We start from the raw sequence: 20,951 nt of genomic DNA, 5'->3' as shown, positions 1-20,951 counted from the left end.
CAGGATGTGATTCCAAGTCCAGTTAACTTACAACCAATTTACCAGCTCTTAATTTTCACTTCATGGAAATATCACAGTGAAACCTCTTCACACTATGGGTATATGCCAATTCCAAAAAAGTATTTTTTTAAGTATTTCTCACTTATTATCTAACAATCTTATGAAAATTGCTCTCCATGTAAATACCTCACTCACAAACTATACACTTGGGATCAGACAATAAAACCTTAAGACTTTGTAATAATGATTTTCTTCTGTTTATAGTGCTTTTGCAATACTCTTTTAGTGGAGTATCTGAAGGACATGGGTAAGATTCAAGTCTTGTATTATAAAAAACAACAACAACAAAAACCACTTGGAGTCAAGCATGTTATATGCATGTAATCCCAATATCCAAATACTTGGGAGACCAAGTCAGAGGAATCCAGTACTTGAGTTCCATGCCAGCCTAAGATATATAACAAGACTGCCTCAAAAAGTTTATTAAATGCCTTACTGTACATAATACTTTGTTGAGAAAAATTCCAAACAACTACAAACAGATCAAAGATGAGTAAAATCACATTAAAATTACAAAATCTAGAATGAATTTGAAGTAGCAGTTTAGAAAGGTATTTCTCCATCTATGTAATTGAAAATGGAAATTATACATAATCTTTAAGGTGAAAGCCATAAAATCTCAGATTTTTAAGTCATCCCTTGGTATCCATAGGCACTGGCTTCAGCAACTACCACAGATAACAAAACTTGGCTCAAGTCTTGTATAAAATGGCACAGCAGTCACATATAACCTGTGCACATTCTCTTGTATATTTCAAATCACTCTTGGATTACTTACAATACTACAGGTCAAATACCATACAACTGCTACTGTTGAGCAAAAGACAAAAGAACCTTTGTACATGTTCACAGTATAATTTTGTTTAATTTCAACAATTTTCATTTTGTAATTGCTTGAATCTGTGGGTGTGGAACTCCTTGGACAAAGTGTGCCAACTACTATGAAGTAGAAATAATTGTTCCAAATATTTTATGTTTTGTAAGAATATCACTAGTTCCCCAAATTATGTCAAGCTAATACTTTACAGGTCATTCTTTTTTTTTTTTTTTTTTTTTTGGGTCCAGTCGTGGGGCCTGAACTCTAGGCCTGGGCACTGTCCCTCAGCTCTTCAGCTCAAGGCTAGTGCTCTACCACTTGAGCCATAGCGCCACTTCCGGCTTTTTTCTTTTTGCTTATGTGGTGCTGAGGAATTGAACCCAGGGCCTCATGCATGCAAGGCAAGCACTCTACCACTGAGCCACCTTCCCAGCCCTACAGGTCATTCTTTAAACACAACTATGGAACAATTCTCAACAAGAAAAAAATTCCAAGTCTGTAAATTTGTTTAGTGCCTTCATATTTTGAGAGTGTTAAGCACATTCCAATGAAATCCTAGAAATGGCACTTTTAAAGGTTAAAAGTATTTCGTTCAACCAGGTGCCCGTGGCTTGCACATGAATCCTAATTACTCAGGAGGGTGAGACCTGAGGCTCATGGTACAAAGCCACCCCAGGCAGGAGAGACGGTGGAACTCTTATCTCCAATTAACCACCAAAAAGCCAGAAGTGGAGCTGTGACTCAAGTGGTAGAACACCAGCTTTGAGCAAAAGTTCAGACAGTACCCAGGCCCTGAGTTCAAGTCCCAGGACCAGCAAAGGCACACACAATTATTTAGTTTCTCAAAATGTGAAAATGGAATTGTCAGGTGTACTCTGAGAACAAATCACATATTTAAAGCTAAAATATTTCCCTTTATATTATTTCAAAGTTCAGAAACTTTTTTGGGGGTACTGGGGATCGAACCTAGTGTTGCACCTGGTAGGCAAGCACTTTGTCACTGAACTACATCCCAGCCCTCAAAACTTTTTGAATTGCAACATATTAAGCTAAAACATCAGTTGAAATAGTTCCCTTTATATTATTTAATGTAAAAACGTACGGAATCACAATATACTATAACCAGAGAGGAAAGGACACGATGTGAAGTGGTAAAAATCGGAAGCATTTAAAAGTTCAATGTACAAAGTAGATATTCAATGTGATATCCTTTTATCTTCATAAGATCATAACCCAACCATCTATTATTTTACCTTCCTTATAAAATGCTAACACTGAAAATATTAATATAGGTGTCGTCATGAATGTTACAAAAATAGATTGCTGGAAGACAACGAATCCACTTGCAGATCTGCAGTTAAATTTCAAATGTTAGAGATTTTCAATGAGTCAATTTAAATGATCCATATTCAACCAGATGATATGAGCCTTAGAAAGTACACTCCAGTGAACTTCTTAATGAAGAGCAATTCAACAGTATTAGTAAGCCATACCTAAGATATAAACTCTCAAATTAAGTTTGAACACAGATGTAGTATGTAATATCATGTAGACAATCATTTAAGTCCAACAATTTTATGAATTCTTAAACATTGACCCATTTCTCCTCCCCCCCAAGGGGTTTTTAAGTAAGATTTCTGGTAATTAACCATGTTTTCACTTAAATGGCTTAAAAACATGAAATGCCCCCAATTTAAACCTAAAATTTAAAAAACTGAGCTTTAACTTTTGTTTTCTAGACTTTCAAGGTAGATCCGTGGCGTTGGTCTGTGAAAGGCTGGGGAGAGGGAAGTTACCTCAGACACTCAAGCCATCTAGTCAGACTACCACTTGACAAAGAGAACACCAGGCTGAGAACAGATTCAAGACGGACCCAGCAAGTCAAAAGGCCAGTTAGAGGGAACTCAGTTGCCAAAGAGTGTGGTGGCATCTGCAGGAAGGGCGTCTAGCCCGCCTGGAGGGCGCCACGGCTGTGCGCGCCCGGAGTGGGCGTCTGCAAGAACCCCCGGCCTCTCTAGACGGGGCCTCTACAAGGGTGCCGTCGAGTCAAAGCCAACTCGTCGAGTTGCCAACCAGCAAACCTACAGCTCGAGGGGTGCGGGCCGCGGGCAGCCCATACTGTCGCCACCAGCCGCGGCAGTTGACGAGGCGCTCGAGGAGCCCGGCGTCCCACTTCGCCCCCAAACAGCTCGCGGTCCGCCCCTTCCTCTCGGGCACCGCCGCCCCTCGGGCGCGGAGGAACACCGTTCGCGCCGGCGCCTCACCGCTCCCAAGATGAGGGAGGGTGTGAGCTCCCAGAGCCAGGGCGAGAGCTCCAACTGCCCGCACTCCACCCGAGCCCACGACCAGGGGCGGGGCCCGGCGCTCACAGCCCGCGGAACAGCCGGGGGAGGGGGCGACGGGCAAGGAGAAAAAAAGACTTCTCTAGAAAAACTTTGGGACAAGTTGGGCGGAAGCGCTGAATGGCCGGGACTATTTAACGTACGCTTCCTACCCAAGAATGGGAACCCTAGGCCTGTGGAACCTGGGGGGGCACCCTGTCACCCCGCGAGCTCTCCCTTTCACCCTTGGCTGACCCTCTAGAAGTCCGATCATCCTAACTGGTCTTGGCGGTCCCGCACACAGGGAATACCTGTCGTGGTCCCCATTGCCTGCGAGCCTCTGACGGCGGCCATTACCCTTCCATCCGGGTATTTCCGGAAAGCCGATCGTAGCGCTACCGGGGAATGCACGCTGCGGCGGAGGGATTTGCGCTGCACCTGAGGCGAGCGGAAAGGAACGGAGGCCGGCAGGGTCCGCGCCTCAGCCTGAGGAGAGTAGGCCCTGGGGCTACGTGCGCCTCGCTGCTGACCTCCAGTTGGCGCGCTCTCCTGCGGATGACCCTCCCCTCCCCCCTTCCCTCGCCGGCAGCCTCGGACACCCTACTGCCAACAGAATGGCGGGCAGGCGTCCACCCTGCTCTTCAGAGCAGACACCGGAAGCAGGGGCCGGGTGCAGTTGCAAGCCCTGGCTGACTAGGGAATGGTCTCCATCCTGAGGTTTGAAGTCAGTTCTGCCTTCGCAGATGGAGTCTTCCCCCACGGTTATAACCCCACGTGGGTGTTAGCCGCCACCGAAGCCCAGGTCCACCCGCAGCCATGAGCGACAAGTTCAACTCTATCCATGGCCATTCTTGAAGCTGGTCAGAACACTGTCTACAGTGACCCCAACCTGCCACAGCCACCCTGCCACATGGCAGGCCCGGATGCAGGAGCGGGAACGCTCCCCTCTGCAGTATCTGAGGAACCACGGACTTGGACTCACTACAAACAGAGCCTTTACAAAACAAGGTCGCCCAAAGTGAGCTGCTGTGGCACACTAACCGCCGGGGAGGGGGAGGACGCCCAGACGCGCAAAGCAAAACTCCTGTCTGTGTTTTGTTGCTCCATTCGTTCTTAAGCATGACTGAGGCACATCATTCAAAGGGGCACCTAGTGAACCTTTCAAAACAAGCAAGTGTTTTTGGTTGGTTTATGCGTTTGTTTTCAATATTTCAACATTATATACAGATCACAAAATTTTCACAAAATTTTCTCTCCTTGAATATAAAGTACTTACACTGAGGAAGAATGCTAACATTGTCACAGAAAGCTATCATGGAATGTATTGCTCACTATTCCATCAGAAAAGCTCAACTAACAGGAATCCACATCAGTCATATATGACTATAAAACACACACACACACATTCATAAATACCAAGAGGGTCACCATCATGGAATGAGATACATCTCCCTCCTCTCAGTCTTTACTGCCAAGAAAACCAGACAAGAGCATACTTATTATAGAGGAATTAGACTTTTTTTTTAATGTTAAGAAAGATGAAGGGCAGCAAAGGTGGCTCAGTGGTAGAGTGCTTGCCTTGCATGCATAAGACCCTGGGTTTGATTCCTCAGTATCACATAAGCAGAAAAGCCAGAAGGGGCGTTATGGCTCAAGTGATAGAGTGCTAGCCTTCAGCTGAAGAGCTGAGGGACAGCACCCAGACCCAGAGTTCAGGCCCCATGGGGGTGAATAGAGGTGGGCACTGGTGGCCACATGCTTATAACCCTAGCTACTCAAGAGGCTGAGATCTGAGGACCACAGTTCCTAGCCAGCCCTGGCAGTGGTCTCTGATATTCTTAGCTGCAATTACCCTCCAAAAAGTGGGAAGTGGAGTTCTGGATCAAGTGATAGTCCCAGGCTCTGAGTTCAAGCCCAGGACAGGCAAAAAGAAATGAAGGAAGGAAGGAAGGAAGAAAGGAAGGAAGGAAGGGAGGGAGGGAGGGAGGGAGGGAAAAAGGGAGGGAGGAGGGAGGGAGAGAGGGAGCTAAGAGGGAGAGAGAGAGAAGGAAGGGAAGGAAGGAAGAAAGGAAGGATAGTTGGTAACACAAGCAGAGTTTCTTCAGTTCTAGTTTTTGCCTGTCATTTTAAGAAACTACATCTCCCTCCTCTACAGTATTCACAGTTAGAACTTTATTTTTCCTTATACATCGACCTACAAAAGTTTGCAAATCTGCAATTATAAAAAAAGAGGGATGGAAAGAATAGTAGGACAAAAAGGGGTAACAATGTTCAACAAATGTATTCATTACCTTACTGATGTAACTGTAACTTCTCTGTACAGCGTCTTTACAAGAAAAATTTTTTTAAAAATTGGAATGTGTTAAGTAAGCTGAAAGTAGATTACTCAAATCTGCCTTATCTCTTTCCCTTCTATTCCTCCTTCCCTGTCACTCATCCCTCACACATTCTTTTTCTCTCCATTTATTTATCTATTTATCTATCTATCTATTTATTTATTTATTTATTTTGTCGGTCATGGGACCTGAACTCTGGCCTGGGCGCTGCCCCTGAGTTCTTCAGCTCAAAGCTAGCGCTCTACCATTTGAGCCACACCGCCACCGCTGGCTTTTCTGCTTATGTGGTGCTGAGGGATGAAACCCAGGGCCTCATGCATGCAAGGCAAGCACTCTACCACTGAGACACCTTCCTAGGCCCTCCTCCTTTTAAACATTGAAGTTTGCAAAGAAAAGATACTGAAACAAGGGGAAAAAAGAAGATGATTAAAAGAGAAAATAAAACAACTACAAAGGAAAGAATAAGGGATTAAAAAAGGATTCTGGAATATTACATACTTGAGAAAGATCATTGGCATGGATAGGGTATCCAGATTTATACTTTGAATAACTGATTGCTCTGCATACCTGACTACTGTTTACCAGCTGAGGACATTTAAACCTCTGAGCTTCTCATAATTATGTAAAACATAACTAACTCTTGGTTGGTATACTAAAGAGTGGACCCAGGAAAGACTTGGACAACCTATTATCTATAGCTCTCTGCACAAGTCAAAAGCGTCCCATTTGAATTACAATTGTATGCTCACTAGAAGGATAAAGAAAAGCTCCTGAGCCAGGCGCTGGTGGCTCACGCCTGTAATCCTACTCAGGAGGCTGAGATCTGAGGATCACGGTTCAAAGACATCCTAGGCAGGAAAGTCTATGAGACTCTTATCTCTAATAAACCACCAGAAAATGGGAAGTGGCACTGCAGCTCAAGTGGTAGAGAGTTCACCTTGAGCTGAAGAGCTGAGGGATAGTGCCCAGGCCCGGAGTTCAAGCCCCACAACCGACACAAAAAAAAAAAAAGAAAAATTGCTGAAAGGCTCATTAACTATGAACAAATAATAGAAATACTTGTCTTGCTTATTGAATAGAGAAACAAACTACTTCATAGGAAAAAAATAAGGAGGAAAACAAGAATGATTGTGACCTCAAAGCTAATCAACAAATAGGAAATAGCTGCCCGGCCCCCCAGTGAGACAATGGGTAGACTGGTAACATGATTTGCAATGGCATGGTGATGCCTGATCTTTTAACTCAGGTTCTTTCATTCTTCTTTCCTTAAACTCACACCCTAAGGGTCAACACTAACTACGACTTCACTTTCAATCTGACCCAACACACATCTTTACAGGGAACACAAGTTCCAAAGATATGAGAAAAGCAAAATAGAAAGATATCAAAGCAAACAATATATTCTTTGTGGAAGAATTATTAGGACACAGAATCTAAAGTAAACTTGTTTAATGAGATCAGAGAATATATCAGCCTATACAGCAAGAACACAAAATCACTATAAACATGTAGAAGTACCATATATGGAGATATTATTGTCGAAGCAATGTAACTGATAGTAAATAAGATGACCATAACTGAAGAACTCAGTGAGATGTAAAAACAGATTGAAGAACTGTTCTACAAAGATGTAGGAAACAATAAAATCCTCTAAGTTTCCAAAAATAAGAAGATGGTCATATATAAAGAACAAAAATAAGTGTGAAATCATGTTGCTACCGTGGCACCAGGCATTTTATTTTCTCTCAGCATTAGTGCAAGCAGGGAGTGAGCAGAAGCAAAAACTAGTTTTTTCTTATACTCATTTTTAGTCCAGGGAAACATTTCTTCAATAAACTTCTCTTCATATTTCACTAATTAGTTCTAGAACAACTGAAAGCAAAGGAAATAAGGACTGTTGTGACTCAGTCTGTCATGACTTCTATCCTGGGTTGTGGCAAATTGCCATTTGAGCTAAACAGTAGTTCTAATTAGCAAGAAGGAAGGACGAACAACTTAGCTGGCAATAAAATATGCTTGGCATCTGCCAATATCACAACAGAAAAGAAAGAAAAGCAGACATCTTGAAAGAACAAAAGAGTTCTTATGAAGATTTAAAACTCAGGAAATACAAAGGTCAGAGAAATGTATTAAAACACCACCATGGGCAAAACCAGCTATGAACTTTGGGAAACTGCATGGAATTAATGATAGTTTTCTCAGCTTAAGAAAAAATTACAAGGAAGTAAAAAATGGAAGGGAAAAACATAGAGATTAAAAGAGATGTAAACTATATTTCAATCATCCATCCAATCACTATATGGGTGAAGTTACCTCTAAACTGAGTCAAAAGAACAAACAAAAAGTTACTTAGGGCATGTATGAGACATTTGGAAACAAGTTTGAAGACTAGAGATATTAAAAATTGTCTTATTGGGGGCTTGGAATGTGGCTTAGTGGTAGAGTGCTTGCCTAGTATGCATGAAGCCCTGGGTTCAATTACTTAGTACCACATAAACAGAAAAAGTCTGAAGTGGCACTGTGGCTCAAGTGGTAGAATGCTAGCCTTAAGCAAGAGAAGCTCAGAGACACTGCCTGGGCCCTGAGTTCAAGCCTTAGGACTGGCAAAAAAAAAAAAAAAATTGTCTTGTTTGGCCAGCCACTGGTGTTTCATGCCTATAATACTAGCTACTCAGGAGGCTGAGATCTGAGAATTGTCGTTCAAAGGCAGTTCAGGCAACAAAATTTGTGAGACTTTTTACCTCCAATGAACCACCAAAAACCCAGAAGTGGAGCTGTGGCCCTAACTTAAGGGGAATAAATAAGACTCAGGGACAGTGCCCAAGGCCTAAGTTCAAGAGCCCCAGGACTGGCACACACAATGAAATATTAATATTTGAGGTATAATCACTGGTGTAATAATACTTAAGTATAGTGATTAGTTGATAATTCTTGACCCAAAAGATGGGCACAGGAATAAATTCTATTTTTGTATATTTTCTACAGTAAAATGATTTTAAAAGTTGGCCTAAGCCAGGCGCCAGTGGCTCAGGCCTGGAATCCTAGCTACTCAGGAGGCTGAGATCTAAGGATCGCAGTTAAAAGCCAGCCCGGGCAGGAAAGTCCTGATACTCTTATCTCCAATAAACCACTAGAAAACCAGAAGTGGCGCTGTGGCTCAAGCGGTACAGTGCTCGCCTTGAGCTGAAGCCCAAACCCAGAGTTCAAGCCCCATGACTGACCAAAAAAAAAAAAAAGTTGGCCTAAAAGCACAAGAGGGGCACTGAAGGAGACTCTACATTGGTTATGCTTCACTGATTTCCTAAACAAGAAGGGTAATCTAAAGGGAAGGCTACAGCACAGCTCCAAAGGGAGAGATTATTTTGAGCATCAATCTTGCAGTACTAAAAACCTCAACTGAAAGTGAAAAATGTAGACATAGGCCCAGCCTGCACTTTAATCCTGTTACTAAGATGACTTATATGCCTGACAAGAAACCAGTGATGCACAAAAGGAGTTGTCCCTCAAGATAGCACTCAGCAGATTGAAGTGAAAGAAAAATGCTCCAATGAAGACTGTAATTACTTCCTTGCTCCCTTTCCCCAATGTCCTCAGGTAGCTGCTAAGTGAAAAACAGATATATAAGTGATCAATATCCAGCTCTTAGCTTAAGTTGTAACAAAAGAAATAGAAAAAAGACCTATCTACACAAATACTGGCACAGAAAAATTGATTTTAAAATTTATAAGCATCTTTCTACCTAGTCAAACGTTGTATTGGAGGAATCTGCCGGAGGCAACTATTTTGGAACTACTCTGATGTCTACTGGGGAATTGCAATTTCCATGGGGAGTCTTTGGTTGGTAATCTAAAGTTAATTTTGGTCAGTTTCAGATTATTGCCAGACTGTAGGCTCTCCAGGCATGAAGTTGGGCACTTGCTCCTGGAGTGGTTTATGCACTGATGCACAGGCTGAAAGAGTCAGGACAGACAATAAGAATCAAATATTTGTTGTTCAGATTTCAAGGATCTTTCCTTGTTTCTTTTCTCTTTTTCTTTTGTGACTGGGAGATGGGTGGGGCATCACACATGCTAGGCATATGTCACTAAAATTCTATATTTGGAGCATAAAGGTGCAGATGGAAGGAGGGACATCCACTGTTGCTATTATCACCTGAAGTAGAATAAGAAGCAACTAACCACCAGAGAATTTAAAGGGCCAGTGACTTTTTCCTTCATCTTCCTCACCCCCTCCCCCTGCCTTTGGGAAGCCAGATATTACATACCAAATCACTCAATAGAAAATTATAAATCATTTTGCGTATGTCCACAGAAAGGCACAGGTTCAGGAAAGACCAGACATTAAAAGTAAACCTCAGGCTGGTCCCTGGCATGGGGGACAGGCTATAGTAGTCAAAAACAGCTTGGACATGGCCACTTACACCTGTAATCTCATTATTTGGGAGGTAGAAATCCCACATAGCTGTAATTTGTGCCTGTGTCCCCATCCCCCAATCTAGTTTGTTGAGATGGGCTTGCATTAACTTTTTGCCAGAGCTGGCTTCAAACTATCATCCTCTTCAACAATGATCACATTCAGTACAATAAGATCATATAAATTAATACAGATAGTTACTTTCCATATTTGGTCATTTTTATAAAGATCAATAGATTTTACAAAAAGAATATTAACAGTATTTTCAGCTGTGATTAAAGTAAGCTTGATAAAACAATTTAAGACAACTGAACTTTTCATGAGCTTTCTGCTAACAATACTTTCATACAAAAAAGTAAACATAGCCGGGTGCCAGTGGCTCATGTCTGTAATCCTAGCTACTCAGGAGGCTGAGATCTGAGGATCTTGGTTCAAAGCCAGCCCAGGGAGGAAAGTCCATGAAACTCTTATTCCCAATAAACTACCAGAAAACCAGAAGTGGAACTGTAGCTAAAGTGGTAGAACGCTCACCTTGAGCTAAAGAGCTGAGGGATAGTGCTCAGGCCCACAGTTCAAGCTCCATGACTGACCAAAAAAAAAAAAAAAAAAGTGAACATACAAATGCTTGTATTTTATAAAACCCACCTCAGTATCAGAAAATAGTAAGGAAAGATGTTGAACCCAGATTACTGTTTAAAGGATGTTTTCCTCATCTCAAATTTCAAGCACTATTCATCATCTTTTTTTCCCAGAGATTTTTTAAAAATTGCTATTATAGAGGTTCTATACAGAGGAGTTAGAGTTTCATAAGTTGAGTAATTCTTTTTGGACATCACTCTTTCCCTTGCTGTCTTCCCAGATTTTCCCTCCCATCCCCATCAACATTTTTTTTTTAGTCGGTTATGGGGTTTGAACTCTGGGCCTGGGCACTGTCCCTCAGCTCTTCAGCTCAAGGCTAGCACTCTACCACTTGAGCCACAGCGCCACTTCCAGTTTTCTAGTGGTTAATTGGAGATAAGAGTCTCATGGACTTTCTTGCTTGGGCTGGCTTTGAACTGCAATTCTCAGATCTCGGTCTCTTGAGTAGCTAAGGTTAAAGGTGTAAGCTACCAGCATCTGGCTCCATCCACAATTTCTATAGTGCCTTTTCAACATGGTGTCTAGTGAGTACCACTGCTGCATTTGTTCACTCTTTGTCCCTCCATTTCTGTGCATCCCTACCCTGCTATTCATCATCTCTGAGGAGAAGTTTGCTTCCATGTGTCAAGACCTCAAGCTGGTGCCAGCCTGTAGAATCCCCCCTGTGATCTGTTTTCTTTGCAGAATACTTTTCTGGGCTTTTAAAAATAACCCGTTATCTTTTTTCTTACTTTGCAGGGCTATTTTAGGAGTTTCAACAGAGTCAGCATTGCAAATGGTGGTGTGGGATTAATGGGATGGCAATTCTCCACGAGTTGCTCTCTATTGTTCTTGGCATATTCACAGGATGTGAAGGTCCTGATGTTCCGAGATGAACTCCTGCTGCCTCCTGTAACTTGGCTTATGCAGTCTGCTTTGCTGTAGCTGATGGTGACCTGTTGCTTTTTAAGCGACTATTAAAGTTACTGCAGGTAGGGGGCTGGGAAGGTGGCTCAGTGGTAGAGCGCTTGCCTTGCATGCCTGAGGCCCTGGGTTCGATTCCTCAGCACCACATAAGCAAAAAGAAAAAGCCGGAAGTGGCGCTGTGGCTCAAGTGGTAGAGCGCTAGCCTTGAGCTGAAGAGCTGAGGGATAGTGCCCAGGCCCAGAGTTCAGGCCCCACTACTGGACCAAAAAATAAAAAATAAAAAAAATAAAGTTACTGCAGGTAATTTTGGAGCTCTGTTTCTGCCTAGCAAGCCAATCTCTCAATTCCAGGGCAATCTATACCCTCTCCACATATAGCACAGAGATGCAACACTTTTCTGCCTGCTTCCCTCCCCGCCCCACCTCCACCCCCTTCTCCTGGCCACTCAGAGACCTGTGCATCCCAGGAAGGTCACACAAATTTGCCGCCACCAAGAGAAAGGGCTGCAACTCTTCTTAGCCCAGTAAACTTAGTTGAAATAAATGCTCTTGGGGTTTTGGTTTCTTTTTTCCTCAACAACTATCAAAGAATGAAAAGAAATGGGGGTAGGGGGAAAAAATGATGTATGCACAAAATGGAAATATCTATAAAGAGGAAGAACACCTGAAAGGAAACCAGAAGAAAACTCTGGAGCTAAAAAATTACAATCAGTAAAATGAAAAATTGCTAAAGGGATTCTAGGTAGATTTGAGTAGGTGAAAGAAAGCAGCAAAGAACCTAAAGATAGAACAACCAACCCAAGTTGAGGAACAGAAAAGAACAAGGAAGAAAGTGATTGGAGGATAGCATCAAATGGTCCAACTGATGCATTCTGAGACCAGAAAGAAAAAAGAAAGAGGAGCAGAGAACGTATGTATTGTTCCCCGTCCTGCAAAAAATGCTAAAGGGTAGGTTGAAATAAAAGGACACTGAGGCTAACTCAAAGTTTTAGGAAGAAGATCCCAGGAAATAGCATGCAAGTGCAAACAAACTAGCATTGTGATAATAATGATTCGTACCTTCACTTTGTTTCCTACATAATTTAACATATTAATATGTTCATTAAAAGAATCAATGCTTAGGGGCTGGGAAGGTGGCTCAGTGGAGCTTGCCTTGCATGCATGAGGCCCTGGGTTCGATACCTTAGCACCACATAAGCAGAAAAAAAAAACCAAGAAACTTCCAAGTGACGCTGTGGCTCAAGTGGTAGAGCACTAGCCTTGAGCTGAAGAGCTGAGGGACAGCGCCCAGGTCCAGAATTCAGGCCCCACAACCAACAAAACAAAAAACAACATCAATAACAAGAAAAACAAGAATCAATGCTTAGAGCTACAATTTAGTTTAGCTTCGGTTGTAACAGCATATTTCATTTTCTAATGTATTTTATTTTATTTTACTTTATTGTCAGTCATGGGGCTTGAACTCAGGGCTTGGGTACTGTCCCTGAGCTCTTTCACTCAAGGCTAGTGTTCTACCACTTTGAGCCAAACCTCCACTTCTGTTTTTTTGGTGGTTAATTGGAGGAGGTAAGAGTCTCACAGGGACTTTCCTGCCCAGGCTGGCTTCAAACAAGTCCTCAGATCTCAGTCTTCTGAGCAGCCAGGATTACAGGCATGAGCCACCAGTGACCAGCATCTAATGCATTAAAACGACAACAACAACAATTAGCTTATGTTTGGGGGCATGTAATATATATATATATATATATATATATATATATATATATATATATATATATATATATTTTTTTTTTTTTTTTTTTTTTTTTTTTTTGTCAGTTGTAGGGCTTGAACTCTGGGCTTGAGTGCTGTCCCTCAGCTCTTCAGCTCAAGGCTAGCACTCTACCACTTGAGCTACAGCACCACTTCCAGTTTTCTGGTAGTTTATTGGAGATAAGAGTTTCACGGACTTTCCTGCCTGGGCTGGCTTTGAACCTCGATCCTCAGATCTCAGCCTCCTGAGTAGCTAGGATTACAGGCATGAGCCACCGGCGCCTGGCAGAGATATAATTTTGTGAGAGCAATAATTAAATGAAGTGGGAACAGGACTGTAAAAGAGCAGCCTTTTTTAAGTTACTGAAGTTAAGCTGATATAAATTAATGTACTAATTAATTATTAATAATTAGTATTATAACTCTTAAAATGTTGAACATACTGCCATTATAACCACAAAGAAAATAGCTACAGAATATGTACAAAAGGAAATTAAATATTCCATCCCAAATTAGCTAAACAAGTGAGGTATCTGTAAACATGTCTATAATCCCAACAGTTAGGAGGTAGAAACAGGAAGATTTTGAGTTCAAAGCCAACCTAGGCTTCATAGAAAGACCCTGTCTAAAAAGAATCAACTAAAGAGAAAAGAAGACAGTAATGCAGGAAAATGTGGTACAGAAAAGCTATATGGCATAATGACATATAAGAAATAACAAAATGGGCTGGGAAGTTGGCTCAGTGGTAGAGTGCTTGCCTTGCATGCTTGAGGCCCTGGGTTCGATTCCTCAGCACCACATAAGCAAAAAGGAAAAAGCCGGAAGTGGCACTGTGGCTCAAGTGGTAGAGCGTTAGCCTTGAGCTGAAGAGCTGAGGGACAGCGCCCAGGCCCAGAAGTTCAGGCCCCACAACCGGACCCAAAAAAAAAAAAAAAAAAAAAAAAGAAATAACAAAATGACCTAAGTCCTTACCAATTACTTTAAATATAAATGAATTAAACTCTTTAGTTAAAAAATAGAGATTGCTCTGTACGGTATTGTCACAATAAAGAAAATGTAAAAAAATAGAGATTAGCAGAATGAGCTCTTTGAGGAAAAAAAAAAAAAACATCATAATCTAACTTATGATGCCCTAAATTCGAAGAAACAAATAGGCTGCAAGTAATGGAAAAATTTATTTTGTATAAACAGTTAAAGCAGAATGACAACATGGTTCAGCAATTCCACTTCTGGGTAAAAGTCCAAAAGAAAAGAAAGCAGATTTCGAAGACACATATCTGTAACTCATGTTCACAACAGTCCTATTCACAATAGCTAATAGAATTCAAATCATTTAAATTTAATATCAAATTAATAGATAACTCAAGAAGATGAGGGAACAAAAGGATGTTAATTTATATATAAATTAAATAAAACATCCCAGAACTTAAAGACATGAAATTTCATACTACATGATACCAAAACAACCACATCAAAATATTTGTAAAATAACTGTAAAATTTAGATAATCAGCATACAAACAGATTAAATCTTACAGAGGAAAACAGGTCCTATGAAAAAGATGGTGAAGTAAAATGGAATCAGATTTCTCTATTAAGCAAAGAGGATGGTTCTAAGAGAAATCAAACAATTAAATGAATAGAATCAAGAAATTTTCAGAAGAAATTTACCTAGCACTTTCTTTTTTTTTTTTTTTTTTTGGGTCCGGTTGTGGGGCCTGAACTCTGGGCCTGGGCGCTGTCCCTCAGCTCTTCAGCTCAAGGCTAACACTCTACCACTTGAGCCACAGCACCACTTCCGGCTTTTTTCTTTTTGCTTATGTGGTGCTGAGGAATTGAACCCAGGGCCTCAGGCATGCAAGGCAAGCGCTCTACCACTGAGCCACCTTCCCAGCCCCACCTAGCACTTTCTTAAGTAGCTAATGCTTCCCTAAAATTAAGGAGTAAGCCAAAAAAGTGCAAGACATAAAAACCAGAAAATAGAAGAAAATCCCAAAATAATATTAAAAAAGAAGTCCCCAGGATAAAACTCAGATTATCTAATGGCTCAATGTAGAGCAGGGATAGGCTCAGTTTACTCTAGAACAGAAGCCCTGTAACTGTAACACAAATCTTGTTCCTAGGGTAGGCAGAGAAAGACAACTTCAGAAATTACTTCATGGGTTCTCTTATCATAAAATAATATTTATTGGCCAACCCTCAGTGGTTCACACCTGTAATTCTAGCTACTCAGAAGGTTGATATCTGAGGATCAGGGTTCAAAGCCAGCCTGGGCAGGAAAGGCTGTGAGACTCTTATCTCCAATAAACTGCTCAGAAAACCAGAAGTGGCGCTGTGGCTCAAGTGATATAGCACTAGCCTTGAGCTGAGGGACAGCACCCAGGCCCAGAGTTCTAGCCCCACAACCACCAAAAAAAAAAAAAGAAGAAAGAAAGAAAAAGAAATTGAAATGAACTCTAGGATATGGAAGGAAATGAGTTGTTTTTTCCCTTCCTTTTTTTATCTTTCTTTGGAGGGCGGAATGAGGGGCAGAGAAATGGAGGAACCACAAAAGGTGAACAAATGCAGCAGTGGTACTTACTTACTAGACACTATGTTGAAAATGAACTATACAACTTGTGAGTGGGGATAGGAGGGAAAAACTGGGAGAGGGTGAAGGAAGGGGTGATATTGTCCAAAAACAAATATACTCATTACCTAACTTATGTAACTGTAACCCCTTTATATATCACTTTTATAATAACAATAAAAATATTAAGAAATAAAATGTAAAGTAAAACATTACTTCATGAGCATGAAAGAGCAAGAGAGCAACAGTGAGAGCAAGAGAAATTAACAAAAGAGCATTTTCCCATTCAAGCTGAGTCTACAAATTAAATGCCATGCTCTATTTAGTTCTAATGTTATGAAGTAGCCAATAAAATCTCACTGTTAAATGCAAATTCACTACAGAACAAAGGGAACTGCATTACAAAGGAAAATGAAGGAATAATGTGAGAAAGAAGAAGCAATGAGTTATAAAGCAGTTGGAATGAAACACAGATTGAGATTTTAAAAGGATCAGTGTTTCCACATTAATATTAGAAGTACACCGTTAGAAATAGAATTATAGGGGTTGGGAAGGTGGCTCAGTGGTAGAGTGCTTGCCTTGAATGCATGAGGCCCTGGGTTCAATTCCTCACCACCACATAAGCAGAAAAAGCTGGAAGTGTTGCTATAGCTCACGTGGTAGAAAGCTAGCCTTGAATTGCTGAGGGACAGCACCCAGGCCCAGAGTTCAGGCCCCATGACGGAAAGAAAGGAAGGAAGGAAAGATGGAAGGGAGGGAGGGAGAAAAGGAGGGAAGGAGGGAGGAAGAGAGAGAAAAGAAATGCAATTATAAATCTTGAAAACAACAACAAAAACATCATTAAAATACTATAACCGACTGGGTAGAATTGCTACCTAATAAGCATGAGGCCTGAGTGCAAACCCCAGTACTACCAATAACTTAAGTAAATAAACAAGTAATTTCCTGTAGGGATATTTCAATCTATTAGAAAGTTAACTGACTGGATAAAGCCTATAAGTGGCTTCAATAGGAATGTGAAAACACCTAGAATTTGTATATCTTGTTTAAACATTCATTTTATCATTAAGATCTTATCATTTTCCTAGTTGTAGAAAATATTTTATTTTACTTTATACTTTGCTGATATAAATTTTTTGTGATCTACCTTTCCTTTGTTTCCTCCTGCCCTTGTTTTCCTAGAGATTTAAGAGTTATGTCAAGGAAGCAAACTTTTGGATTTGTTAATCTTCTTTACTGAATATTTTACTACTTTCTACTATTTATCTTATTTCCTTCTTTCACAACTTTTGGGTTAACTTTTTGTTTCTAATTTTTGTTTGTTTGTTTGTTTTTTGGGTCCGGTCGTGGGGCCTGAACTCTGGGCCTGGGCGCTGTCCCTCAGCTCTTCAGCTCAAGGCTAGCACTCTACCACTTGAGCCACAGTGCCACTTCCAGCTTTTTTCTTTTTGCTTATGTGGTGCTGAGGAATCAAACCCAGGGCCTCTGGCATGCAAGGCATGTGCTCTACCACTGAGCCACCTTCCCAGCCCTGTTTCTAATTTTTTTTAAGCAAATCACTAAACTGTTTACAGCCTTTCTCCTTTCTTATGCAGGCATTTAAACATACAAATTCCCCTTTAAGTGCTATGTTAGCTGCATTCCCCAACTTTTACTTCATTATCATCCAGTTGAAAATATCTAGATACTTATAAGGGTTTAGGAAAGTAGCATTCTTAACAGCAGTTAACGTGCTTACCCCCTAATCATATACTCTTTTTCTTTTTTATCCCCTGGTGCTGGGGCTTGAACTCTGGGCCTCAACACTGTCTCCAAGCTTCTTTTGCTTAGCATGTCACCATTTGACCATAGTGCCACTTCTGGCTTTTTCTGCATAATTCATTGGAGTTTCACCAACTTTCCTGCCTGGGCTGGCTTTGAACCACGAACCTCAGATCTCAGCCTCCTGAGTAGCTAGGATTACAGGTGTGAGTCATTGGCACCCAGCTCATATACCCTTAGGGTAAGTCCCTCTTAGCTCTCAACTCTCCCGGCCTCCATCTACTCTGCTGCTCAGTCCATGAACTGAGGTGTTACTTTTAGCAATTATATTTCAATTTCCAATATCTGCAATTGATTTAGAAAACTTATTCCTGGTCTATGTATCAATTTTCTACTCTAAGAATATTAGTTTTACTAATTATTAGTTATCTCATTGACTGTGAACACCCTATTTGTCTCTCTTCTTTCACAGAGTTTAAAGTCCTTATGAGACTAGTGATAACTGTGAACTAACTCATCTTTGCAGTTGTCATTTCTGGCTGGTCTTTATAGTAGAAAAAAGGAAAGGCCTTTTGTCTGCCTTCAACAGAAGTGGGCAAGCCAGAGATGGGCTGACAACAGGATGCTTCAGTTGCTGGTCTTATGAGCTCCTCTTTGCTCTTTCCTATCAGACATTTTTATCTGCCTCACGACCTGCCCTTGCCTGAAAACTAAACACTTGTATTGTAGCACTTAGTTTTTGGTGAATATTTTATTACTACAAATTATTGTACAGTTTCCTCAAGACTCAAGCATTATAATTGGCAAATAGTAGGAGTTCAATAAGTGAATATACAAAGAAAAGGGAAAAGAAACTAACATTTAAGATCCATCCTACCTTATTTTCAGTATTTAAAGTAAGTTACTACAAAACTCAAGGGTTATCTACCTGGGCTAGGCCCTCTACATGATCGTAATTAATATTCATTATAAGTCAACTGTGTAGGTTCTATTCATTAGAGTCTAAGTACTACGCAGTTAGAAACTTACATCTCTCTTGTAAAAGTCTAGCTTTAAGCAGTCTAGGACTGATACAGTGTCAGGGGCCCACATCCCTTACATTTCATTGCCTATCCATTCTTAATGTTCTACCCTTGGTGGCTCAGAGTTACCCACCACTATATCTTGATTCCATTAAGTAAAAGAGAGGTAGAAGGAAAGGGCACACCTTCGCTTTCTCAGAGGTATGAACTGAGATTTGCCCACATCTTTTCTGTCCATCTCAATGGTCAGCACTAAGCCAAGTGACCCACGTAGAGGAGGCTAATTCCTTATTTTGGAAAGTTCTGTACCCTGCTAAACTTGACAACTGTCCTATTATAAAGGTAAGAATGGATATTACATGCAATTACTGTTTGTCTTTCATTGACTCCAAGAACCTAAAAGAATGTTTCTAACAATACTTTATTACCACTTCAAAAATTTATCATGCATTTGTTGAAGTAAAACTTTATTTCTTTAGTCATGGTCTATTTATATCACTTCTGTGTATATTAAAAAGACTTTTATAGCCAGGTGCTGGTGACTCATGCCTGTAATCCTAGCTACTCAGGAGGCTACATCTGAAGATCATAGTTGAAAGCCAGCTTGGGCAGTAAAGTCCATGAGACTCTTACCTCCAATTAACCACCAAAGAGCCAGATGTAGAGCTGTGGCTCAAGTGGAGAGTGCTAGCCTTGAGCAAAAGAGCTCAGGGACAGCATTCAAACCCTGAGTGCAAGCCCCAGAACTGATGCGAGTGTGTGCACACACACACAAGCATATGTAAACTAAATAAATTACTTAACATGTTCCAGTAGAACTGTGGCTACAGTGTCAGCCTTGAGCAAAAAAGCTGAGACAGCACCCAGATCCTGAGTTCAAACCCCACTATTTGCACAAATGTGCATGTGTGTGTTTGCACACACACAAAGATGGTCCTAAAATTTCTTCACCTTCATATTCTGACTGTTTTCAACTGGTTCATATATATTTGAGGTTTTCTATGTAGTATAAATCTCTGCATTTCTTTAAAAAGTACTATGCTGCCAGGCACTGGTGGCTCATACCTATAATCCTAGCACTCAGGAGGCTGACATCTGAAGGTTGTGGTTTGAAGCCAGCAAGGGCAGGAAAGTCCATGAGACTCTTATCTCCAATAAACTACTCAGAGAAAGCCAAAAGTGGCACTGTGGCTCAAGTGGTAGAGCACCAGCCTAACCACAAAGAAGCTGAGGGACAGCATCCAGGCCCTTAGCCCAATCCCAATGACTGGAAAAAAGACCTGCTATGCTAGGGAGAGGGGAAGGAGGGAGTAAAAAAAAAGGGAATGCATATGTTCAAAATGTGCTATATGCATGTATGAAAATGTCATACTGAAACCAATTACTTTGTACAATGAATATGCATTAGTAAAAGGCTATTACCTCTGATATTTTCTTGCAAAAATTGCTGACATGCATTCAGTAGGTTTGGATGCTGGCCATGACCAAGATATAGATAAGAATTTGGAATTTTTACAAATTGTAGAAGTAGAGAGTGAACACTGTGGAACAGCTAGCTATCCTGGAAACATGGTTATCATGTACACATCATTTGTAGTAGTAAATGAAGCTCACAGAAAGTCTGAATAGGGCGCTGGTGGCTCACGCCTGTAATCCTAGCTACTCAGGAGGCTGAGATCTGAGCATCACAGTTCAAAGCCAGCCCAGGGAGGAAAGTCTGTGAGACTCATATCTCCAATAAACCACTGGACGTGGCACTGTGGCTCAAGTGGTAGAACACTAGCGTTGAGCTGAAGAGCTGAGGGACAGTGCCCAGAGTTCAAGCCCCACGCCTGACCAAAAAAAGAAAGAGAAAGAAGGAAGGAAGGAAGGGAAGGAGGGAGAGGAAAGGAAAGGAAAGGAAAGGAAAGGAAAGAGGGAGGGAGGAGAAGAAGGAAAAAGAAATGGTCTGAATTTGTAAAAGATAGACAATTTCTAAATTCTGAAGCTAAAACCAAGTCCTCTATAAAACAACTCTGAACTACAAGTGTACAGTAGGCAAGGAAACTGGCATTATTACAGACTATGCAAGTATAAACATCTGAACATTTAGTTTTTGTTTTTTGTTCTTTCTGCTTCTTTTTTTTTTTTTTGGGGGGGGGTCTGGTCGTGGGACCTGAACTCTGGGCCTGGGCACTGTCCCTCAGCTCTTCAGCTCAAGGCTAGCGCTCTACCACTTGAGCCACAGCGCCACTTCCAGCTTTTTGCTTTTTGCTTATGTGGTGCTGAGGAATCGAACAGAGGGCCTCAGGCATGCAAGGCAAGCACTCTACCACTGAACCACCTTCCCAGCCCACTTCTGAACATTTAGGAGGTGT

The 20,951-nt window shown here is 41.2% G+C and overlaps 1 protein-coding gene across 4 annotated transcripts in view; it reads right to left on the bottom strand.

Annotated features, from left to right (window-relative positions):
* The window catches only part of LOC138826170 (DNA nucleotidylexotransferase-like), a 120,787-nt gene extending 117,140 nt beyond the window's left edge, over nucleotides 1-3,647 (bottom strand). For 2 of the 4 annotated variants that reach the window (XM_070021311.1, XM_070021310.1), the window contains exon 1: nucleotides 3,510-3,641. The gene's annotated coding sequence lies outside the window, so the exon portion shown is untranslated. Of the gene's footprint in view, nucleotides 1-3,509 lie in introns of all 4 variants that reach the window. The other 2 variants (XM_070021312.1, XM_070021313.1) reach the window with 2 other exon arrangements.
* Between the last annotated feature and the right edge of the window lie 17,304 nt (nucleotides 3,648-20,951).

The sequence above is a fragment of the Dipodomys merriami genome, unplaced genomic scaffold (assembly GCF_024711535.1).
Source record: "Dipodomys merriami isolate MVZ:Mamm:240054 unplaced genomic scaffold, mDipMer1.0.p SCAF_14, whole genome shotgun sequence".
NCBI classification, from domain to species: domain Eukaryota; kingdom Metazoa; phylum Chordata; class Mammalia; order Rodentia; family Heteromyidae; genus Dipodomys; species Dipodomys merriami.
This window is presented reverse-complemented; position numbering and strand designations above follow the sequence as displayed.